The sequence below is a fragment of the Vombatus ursinus genome, unplaced genomic scaffold (assembly GCF_900497805.2).
Source record: "Vombatus ursinus unplaced genomic scaffold, bare-nosed wombat genome assembly UNPS02004573.1, whole genome shotgun sequence".
NCBI lineage: Eukaryota > Metazoa > Chordata > Mammalia > Diprotodontia > Vombatidae > Vombatus > Vombatus ursinus.
This window is the reverse complement of record NW_020944351.1, coordinates 291163-299653: the sequence shown is the minus strand read 5'-3', so window position 1 is coordinate 299653 and position 8491 is coordinate 291163. Positions and strand designations below refer to the sequence as shown.

Sequence of the window (8491 nt, the reverse complement as noted above, 5' to 3'; positions counted from 1 at the left end):
TGCTTGCCATCTCAGTGGGTAGGGGAGAAGGGTGGGAGGGAGGGAGAGAATTTGGAACTCAAAATTTAAAAAAATGTTTAACATTAATAAATTATATATATTTTTTTAAAGTGAGAAAAAAGAGAAAGGGTCCATAAGTACCAAAGGTACAAATGTATATGTTAGGTACAGGACAACCTTTGTTCCATCCTACAGAAAATGCAAGAACACATAAAAGTTTTCACAATAGCCCAGAGGCAATGAAGCCAAGTGCATTGACATGTTTTTCTGTTTGATATCACTTTTCCCAGCAACACATTCATTCCCCCAAACTCAGAGCGCTACCCTGTGATTTGGACTCTCCACAGATGGGAATTACACTTGGGGTTACAATTCAGGCAACATGCAACATTCCAGTGACTCATTCACTTTCTTTTACTTAGAGTTTTATTTCTGCTTCTTTTTTTTGTTTGTTTGTTTTGGGGTTTTTTTTTTTAGGCAATTGGGGTTAAGTGACTTGTCCAGGGTCACACAGCTAGTAAGTGTCAAATGTTTGGTCTGAGGGCGGATTTGAACTCAGGTCCTCCTGACTTCAGGGCTGGTGCTCTATCCACTGAGCCGCCTAGCTGCCCATATTGCTGCTTCTTGTCATCATATCAAAGTCATTTCTGGAGTGGAGAAGGGAACAACCCATTCCCTTCCTCCACATTTAACCCTCCCTTACAAAAATGCAGTGGCTGCATCTGACAATGTATACAGCACTCTGACCTAGTGGTCCCCTGACTCAGACTACTCCGTGTTCCAGGAGTCTGAGCCATCCAGTTCCTCTTGGGGGGCAAGCCCAGACACTAAGGCATATCTTCTAGGAGGCACCAAGGGACATGCCCATAATTTCCATAGGAAGAAGCATTCAGTGTCCAAAATGAAGGCTCGCCTTCCCTTCATACTCATCCAGGTGATCAGGACCTAGTTTGATTTGGGTTAGGAATGCTGCTTGGGGTAGGTGGGATAATGAGAAGTGACAAAAAGCCATTCAGCTTTTATTTTGCTTCTGTTTTCTCTCCTAAAAAGAATAATCTTTGGGACAGAGGACCCTCCCTTCTTCCCCTCTCCCCCCCCCTCGACCCCGCTGTGTTTCTCAGATGACAGTCCACTTGTTTGACCAAGGTAGGGTTTGCCTGCACTACAGCGAGTGGCACCCCAAGGAGAAGGAGTACAGGTTGATGCGTGGAATGCTCTTCTCCATCTGATCTTTCATCAGCAAGATGTCACCTGTGGACATGAAAGATGGATTCCTGACCTTCCTGACAAGCCACTACAAGCTCCATTACTATGAGACACCCGCTGGGGTCAAGGTTGTAATGAACACAGACCTGGGTATAGGACCCATTCGGGTTGTCTTACACCATATGTGCAGCGGGCTGTACGTGGGGTTGGTGGTGAAGAATCCGCTATGCCCACAGGATCAAACTGTACAAAGTGAACTTTTTCACAGTCGACTTTGATGCCTATGTTCCTTCACTGCCCTTGTCTGCCCAGGCTGGCTGAGAATGGCATTCCTCTAGAACTACCTCTGTATTCATTCTAGATCTCCCTGTTTGCTTTCATCAATCCTCCCCAGTGCTGCTCCAAAATGGCTGCTTGAGGAAACCCAGGACTGAATTCCCCTCCAGACTCTTCTAGCTCCAGTAGTCCTTTGCTTCTGATGCTCTAATACCACCTAGTCAATGCCTACCTCCCTCAAGTCCCCTTTCTTGCTGCTGTATTGAGAATGGAGAATAAAGCTTTTGCCTGCCTGAGAAAAAAAGAATAATCTCTGAACAGGAAAAGATAGAAGAAAAAAGGCTGAGAGGTGATACCAATGATAATTATGGAAGGAAATAGTAAGAGAGCACCTTGCTGTCCTTCATGATGCATATAGACTATTTCATTAGGCACATGTGATTGCTGAGGCTGTCGGTGATCTTTGAAAAATCATTGAGGACATGAGAGGCATCGCAGGATCATGTCTAACAGAGGGCCTGAATTCTTGCTGTATGAGTACCAGCTGAAAGAATAATGTTTATCCACTTCATCCAGGGAGGAAGAAGGGGAAGATGGGAAGTGATTTGGCCTTGCTGTGTGTGAGGCACCCTGCTCCTTGTCTATCCCATTACTGTTTTGTAACCACTTTCTAATTTTTTTTATTCACAACTGGAAACACAAATGTTATGCAAGAATAAAAAATATTTTGGGGGAAAAATTTTAAAAAAGAATGTTTAGCCTATAACAGGGAAGATCTGGAAGGAGGTGGGGGGAGGGGGAGTTGGGAAACATGGCAACTGTCTGCAAATATTTGCTGGGTTGTCACAAGGTAGATTAGACTTGTAGAAGTTGCAAAGAAGGATGTGTGGCCTCTTGGGAGGTAGTGAACTCCCTGTCAATATAGGTCTTCAAGCAGAGGCTGAATGACCACTTATTGGTGATATTGTAGAGGGAATTCTTAAGACATGGTTGGACTAGGTGACCATCTGGGTCTCTTTCCAGTTCTAAAATGGTGTGATTTGGGGATTAGAGTATGAAGAGTGAATGTTTTCCAGATTTTCCAAAAAAAGGGGAGAGAATGTCCTCTGTAAATAACAGAATGGTAAACTTGACCTCTATTTCTGTCAGAGGTCTACAATATATTATTAGAGGGATGGTTACTGAGGATCAAATGAGTTTTTTCTTGAAAAATGGTTTTTTCAAAGCCAAGTGCTTTGAAAACGGTGCGCTATGTAAACATAAGCTTTTACTACTTTTACTAGAAAAGAAAATGTTGATCAGCAAGAGCCAGCACAGCTTCACCAAAAGTAGGTCTTGCTAGACTGAGTTTATCTCTTTTTACAAGTGGGTCACTACACTGATCAAGGAAATGCTACATGTATAGTTTTTTTGTTTGTTTGTTTTTTTGTTTATTTGTTTGTTTGTTTTTGGCTAGGCAATGGGGCTAAGTGACTTGCCCAGAGTCACACAGCTAGTACGTGTCAAGTGTCTGAGGTTGGATTTGAACTCAGGTCCTCCTGACTCCAGGGCCTGGGCTCTATCCTCTGCGCCACCTAGCTGCCCCAGTGTTTTTTGTTTTTTGTTTTTTTCTTAAGCAAATCATTTGACAAAATCTCTCTTGCCGTTCCTAAAGAAAAGATAATGCCATGGACTATCAGGCCACTTGTGGCCTCAAAGCCACAGGTTCCCCACTCCTGGCTAGATGATAGTACAATATGGTAAACTTGGAACATGTTGAATATATGGACTCAAAGAATAGCCATGGAATAATTTCATTTCCTCTTGGACAGAAGTCCCAGGAATCTGTACTGTTTGATAGTTTTATCAATAACTTGAATGACAGCGTAGGTGCCATGTTGATTCAGTTTGCAGGTGATGTCAACCTGGGAGGGATAGCTTACATGCTTGGTAACAGAGTCAAGATCTCGACTAGACAGAACCCTGGGATGAAATGAATACAATGAATGACTTGGAAGGTGGTAGGGGAGCAAATATACCACAGCTCCTGTGATCTAGATTGGGTGGAAAATTTGGTAGGGTTAGGAATTTCAAAGGAGGAGAGGTTAACCAAAAAAGCTAATGTAATTTGATTTTAAGCTGCAGTCGAAGACACATTGTTCAGAACTAGGGAAGGGCCAATCCCATGGAAATCAGCCTGGATCAGAGAGCATCTGGAATAATGGGTTCCTTTCTGGAGGCCACCTTTCAGGAAGGATACTGATAAAATGGGAGGGTAGCTGGCGGGGTGGAGATTCCTGCAGTACGAAGATCAATTGAAGAAACTGAAGTTATTTAACCTAAAGAAGAGAAAATTAGGGAAGAACAGAATTGTCTGAAAGTATTGAAAGGGCTGCCATATGGAAAGTGACCTCCAGTGAGGGGGAACTCATTACCTAACAAGCAAAACTTTTTTCTCTTATATAGCAGTAACCATTTTTTAATTAACTAATCTACTTTATTTATTTTTAGTTTTCAACATTCATTTTTATAAGATTGTGAGTTCTAAATTTTCCCCATCCCTCCCCTCACTCCTCCCCAAGACAGCATGCAATCTGATATAGGCTATACGTGTACAATCATATTAAACTTATTTCCACATTAGTCATGTTGTGAAAAAAGAATTGGAACAAAAGGGAAAAACCATGAGAAAGAAAAAAAAAAGAGAGAGAAAATAGTATGCTTCAATCTGCATTCAGACTCCATAGTTCTTTCTCTGGATGTGGATAGCATTTTCCATCATGAGTCTTTTAGGATTGTTTTAGATCCTTGCATTGCTGAGAAAAGCTAAGTCTATCAAAGTTAGTCATCGTACAGTATTGCTGTTACTATGTACAATGTTCTCCTGGTTCTGCTCACTTCACTTAGCATCAGTTCATGTAAGTCTTTCCAGGTTTTTCTGCAGTCCTCCTGCTCATCATTTCTTATAGCATGATAGTATTCCATTACATTCATAGACCACAACTTGTTCAGCCATTCCCCAATTGATGGGCATCCCCTCAATTTCCAATTCTTTGCCACCACAAAAAGAGCAATAGCAGTAACTATCAGGAAGCTTTTCTGCCATGGGGCAGTTAGGTGGCATAGTGGAAAGAGTGGTTGGCTCTAAAGTCAGGAAGACCTGAGTTCAAATACAGCTCAAATACAGGGTCACACAGCCCTGGGCAAGTTACTTTGCCTCTGCCTGCCTCAGTTTCCATATCTGTAAAATGAAGATAATAACAGCATCTACTTCTCAGGGTTGTTGTCAGGATCAAATGAGATAATAATTGTGAGGCCAGAATATAGTAAGTGCTATATTAGCTATTATTTTTTTTATTAAACCTAAATCTGCTTTTTTTGGTCAGTTTCTACTCTTTGTTCCTGGTTCTGACCTCTGAGGTCAAGCAGAATAAACTTAATCCCTCTTCTACAGCTTTCTCACCAAACCTCTCAGAACTCCCACTAAAGACCATGCCTCGTAGGTCATTCTACCCCAACCCCATTCCCATTTCCAACTTAGTGACTGCCTCTCCCAGAGCAGGATTTCTGGAAAGCCTCAGCTATGTTTCACTTTATTCCCTTCTCGCCAGCTTCCCCTCTCCCGACACTTCTGGAACCATGAACCAGGAGTAAGTCAACTCTGCCATTGCTCCTAGAGAGAGTGGGTTAATGTTCCTTTTACTAGCCCCAGTTACCATTCTCGTACCTTCTGGGCCAGAGTATCCCTCCCTAGCCACTACTAGGCTATGTGTTTTGCTTCTGTCATTGGAATGTAAACTCCAGCTGAGCTCAGTGGTGTGTAGGGAAACTGAGGCTGGTGCATCTGCTCTGCTCAAGAGTTCTGAGATAGAGATATCTAAGCCCATCAGGTGTCTGTACTAAATTCAGTATTACTAGGATGAATCACCAGGAGCCAAGGCCACCAGGGTGCTTAAGGAAAAGGTCAGAAATGGAGCAAGTCAAAGAATGGGACAAAGCCATGAGAAGTCCCTGTACTTGCATACTGGAATAGGGAGACCCAGTCTTAAAAAAAAAAAAAGGAATGAGGGGCAGACAGATGGCCCAGCAGATAGAGCACTGGCTCTGAAGTCAGGAGGACCTGAGTTCAAATCTGCCCTCAGACCATAACTTGACACTTACTAGCTGTGTGACCCTGGGCAAGTCACTTAACCCCAATTGCCTAAAAAAAAAAAAAGGAATGTAAGTTCTTTGAGGGTAGGGATTGTCTTTGCTTGTATTTGTATTACTAGCCTTAGCATAAAGTTTGGCACATAGTAAGAGTGCCAAAATAAGTGCTTTTTCATTCATTCATTCCACAGTTCTCTTTGTTGGCCCCAGAGAACAGAACTAGGAAGAATGGGTAGAAATTGCAAAGCGAAATTGCAAATTTAGGCTGGTGTCAGAAAAAACTCTCCCTAATAATTAGGGAATTCACAAAGCAGACTGGGCGGTAGTAACTCTCTCCTCACCAAATGTCTTCAGTCAGAGGCTGGATGCCAACTTGTCTGGGATATTTGCAGGGGGGGGAGCATTCTTAGTCAGGAAAGGGTCAGACTAGATCAGAGGTGGGGAACCTGTGGCCTCGAGGCCACATGTGGCCCTCTAGGTCCTCAAGTGCAGCACTTTGACAGATGGCCTCTGAGGTTTCTTCCAACACCGAAATCTGGGAACCTGTGAATTATCGTGAACTGAAGTCATTTAGGAGTTTTAGAGGCTAGATTTGACAATTGATTAAAACCTCTCATTTCTGTAAAACTTCTCAGTGATCTCACAACATACAATACTGTCAGGGTAAGCCTCATAAGCAAACTCAATGTTTCTGTGCATTTAGATTTAGCCAAAAATGAACCCAGCTGTCTGCTCTTCCCACCTCTATACATTTATACAGGTTGCCCCCTTGCCTGGGATGTCCTTTTCTCACCTCTCTAGGTCTTAAACTATTAGCCTCCCTTTGAAAAGTTTCTCAGGTGTCCTCAAGGCCTTTCTTGATCCCCCACTGGATGATGCCATTTGGATTTTTAAAAATATATTTTCTATTGGACTTCTTTGTGTGGCTGTAGTTTTTCCCCAATGGAACGTGGGCTCCTTGAAGGGCAGAAACTGTTTTATTTTTGTCCTTGTATCTCAAGTGAACACATTACACTGTCTTGCACGTAGTAGGTGCTCAACAAATGTTTAATGAAGAAATTCATGCCTGGATGACTTGGATGAATGACTGCAATGCAATGAGACTATAGGAGATGAGAACTGGCTAGGGCTGGTGACAGCATGAGGATCATGAATGTTAAGATGAAAAGGACCTTTGAGGTCATCTAGTTCGGTCTCTCATTTTGAAGATGTGAAAACTAAAACCTAGAGCATCAAGCTCCTCTTTGGATGTGGCCATAGTCACCTCTGTCTCTTCCCTCACCTATATCAGATCTGTTACTAAGTGCTATGACTTGCTTCTTTGATGTGCCTCTTGGCTTTTCCCCTAAGGTCTCATTCTTCCTGCCACCAGCCTAGTTAGTTGCAGATGCCCTATCCTGTAGGCATCAGAGACTGTGGTGACCCCTAGAGAGGATATATGGGCCATCTGTGATATGAAGGCAGCAGGGTCCCTGACACAGGGAAGCACAGCTGAGATTCTGGGATTTCCTCCAGACAGTGTACCATTAGTGGAAGTCATTTACAAAGCTCTGAGCCAACTCTCCTTACCACGGTCGAACATGGAAGAGTACAGAGGTAAGCCCAGCTGCAGGATGCAGTTCTATGTTGAATAATAAATGCTTGTTGAATGGATGAATGAATGAGCAGTAATATTGGCTAAGAGGGAACAGAATGATACTAAGGAAATCAAGCTTAGTTTCCCTGAAGGCAAACCACTGTTTCAAGAATGATAGGAGTTGGAACTCCATCATGAGAAATCCTACTGAGTGCATAAGAAGGTAATGAAATGCTATGCAAAGCATATGGACTCACGGCTATGAAAGCCCTCTGTGACGATTTTGGACACCTGAACCAAGATGACAACTCTGCATCTGTTGTAAAATAGATTCTACTGGCCTTGAATAACAGGAAACATATACATGAAGTATGAGACCTGTGCCCAGAGGATTTTCAAGGTAAGTGCTGCCAACACAAACTGTTTACCCAGATAACAAGCAGTAGCAAAGCTTTGGAACTCTGAGTAAACTTGTAGAGTTTCTTGACTTCTTAAAGAAATTTACTTTTATTCTGAACTTAACAAACACCAAATAAGATGGGCCTTTCCATATACATGGTAGAACAGAAAAGGAGGATTGTACATGAAATCTCAGATCTCTTCAATGTACACTTTGCTTTTCTTTATAATAAATTCAACCTGCAATATTCAGAACTGTCCTGCTTGTCTGTCCTTCCTTCTGTTTTCTCTTTATTTTTTAAAAAAAAGATGTTCCAATGACCCTCTTTTCCTTCTTTTCTTTTTTTCTACCTTGTTCCTATATCTCTTCATACTCCCAACCCAACCCCACATTGGGGGGAGGGGAAGGAAAAATAAAGCCTTTGTAACAAATAGTCAAGCAAAACAAATTCCCACTTTGTGTCTGAAAATGTACACCATGTTCTGCATCCTAAGTCCATCATTTATCCTTCAAAAGGTAGGTGGCATGCTTTCCTATCAGTCTTCTGGAACTCTGTTTGATTATTGCATTGATCAGAGTTTTTAAGGATTTTGAAGTAGTTTTTCTCCATAATGTCACTGTATAAATTGTTCTCCTGATTCTGCTCACTTTACTCTGCATCAGTTCATATCATTCTTCCCAGGTTTCTCAGAATTCATCCATTTTGTCATTTCTTATGGCACAATGTTGTTGATGTTCAGTTGTGTCTGACTCTTTGTGACCCCATTATGGGGTTTTTTTGGCAAAGACACTGGAGTAGTTTGCCATTTCCTTCTCTAGTAGATTAAGGCAAATGGAGGTTAAGTGACTTGCCCAGAGTCACACAGCTAGTAAGTGCCTGATGACAGATTTGAGCCCACGTCTTC

General features: G+C 42.2%; 1 pseudogene; it reads left to right on the top strand.

The window, feature by feature from the left end:
* Nucleotides 1–1121: 1121 nt before the first annotated feature.
* Nucleotides 1122–1527, top strand: LOC114024627 (annotated as a pseudogene).
* Nucleotides 1528–8491: the final 6964 nt, after the last annotated feature.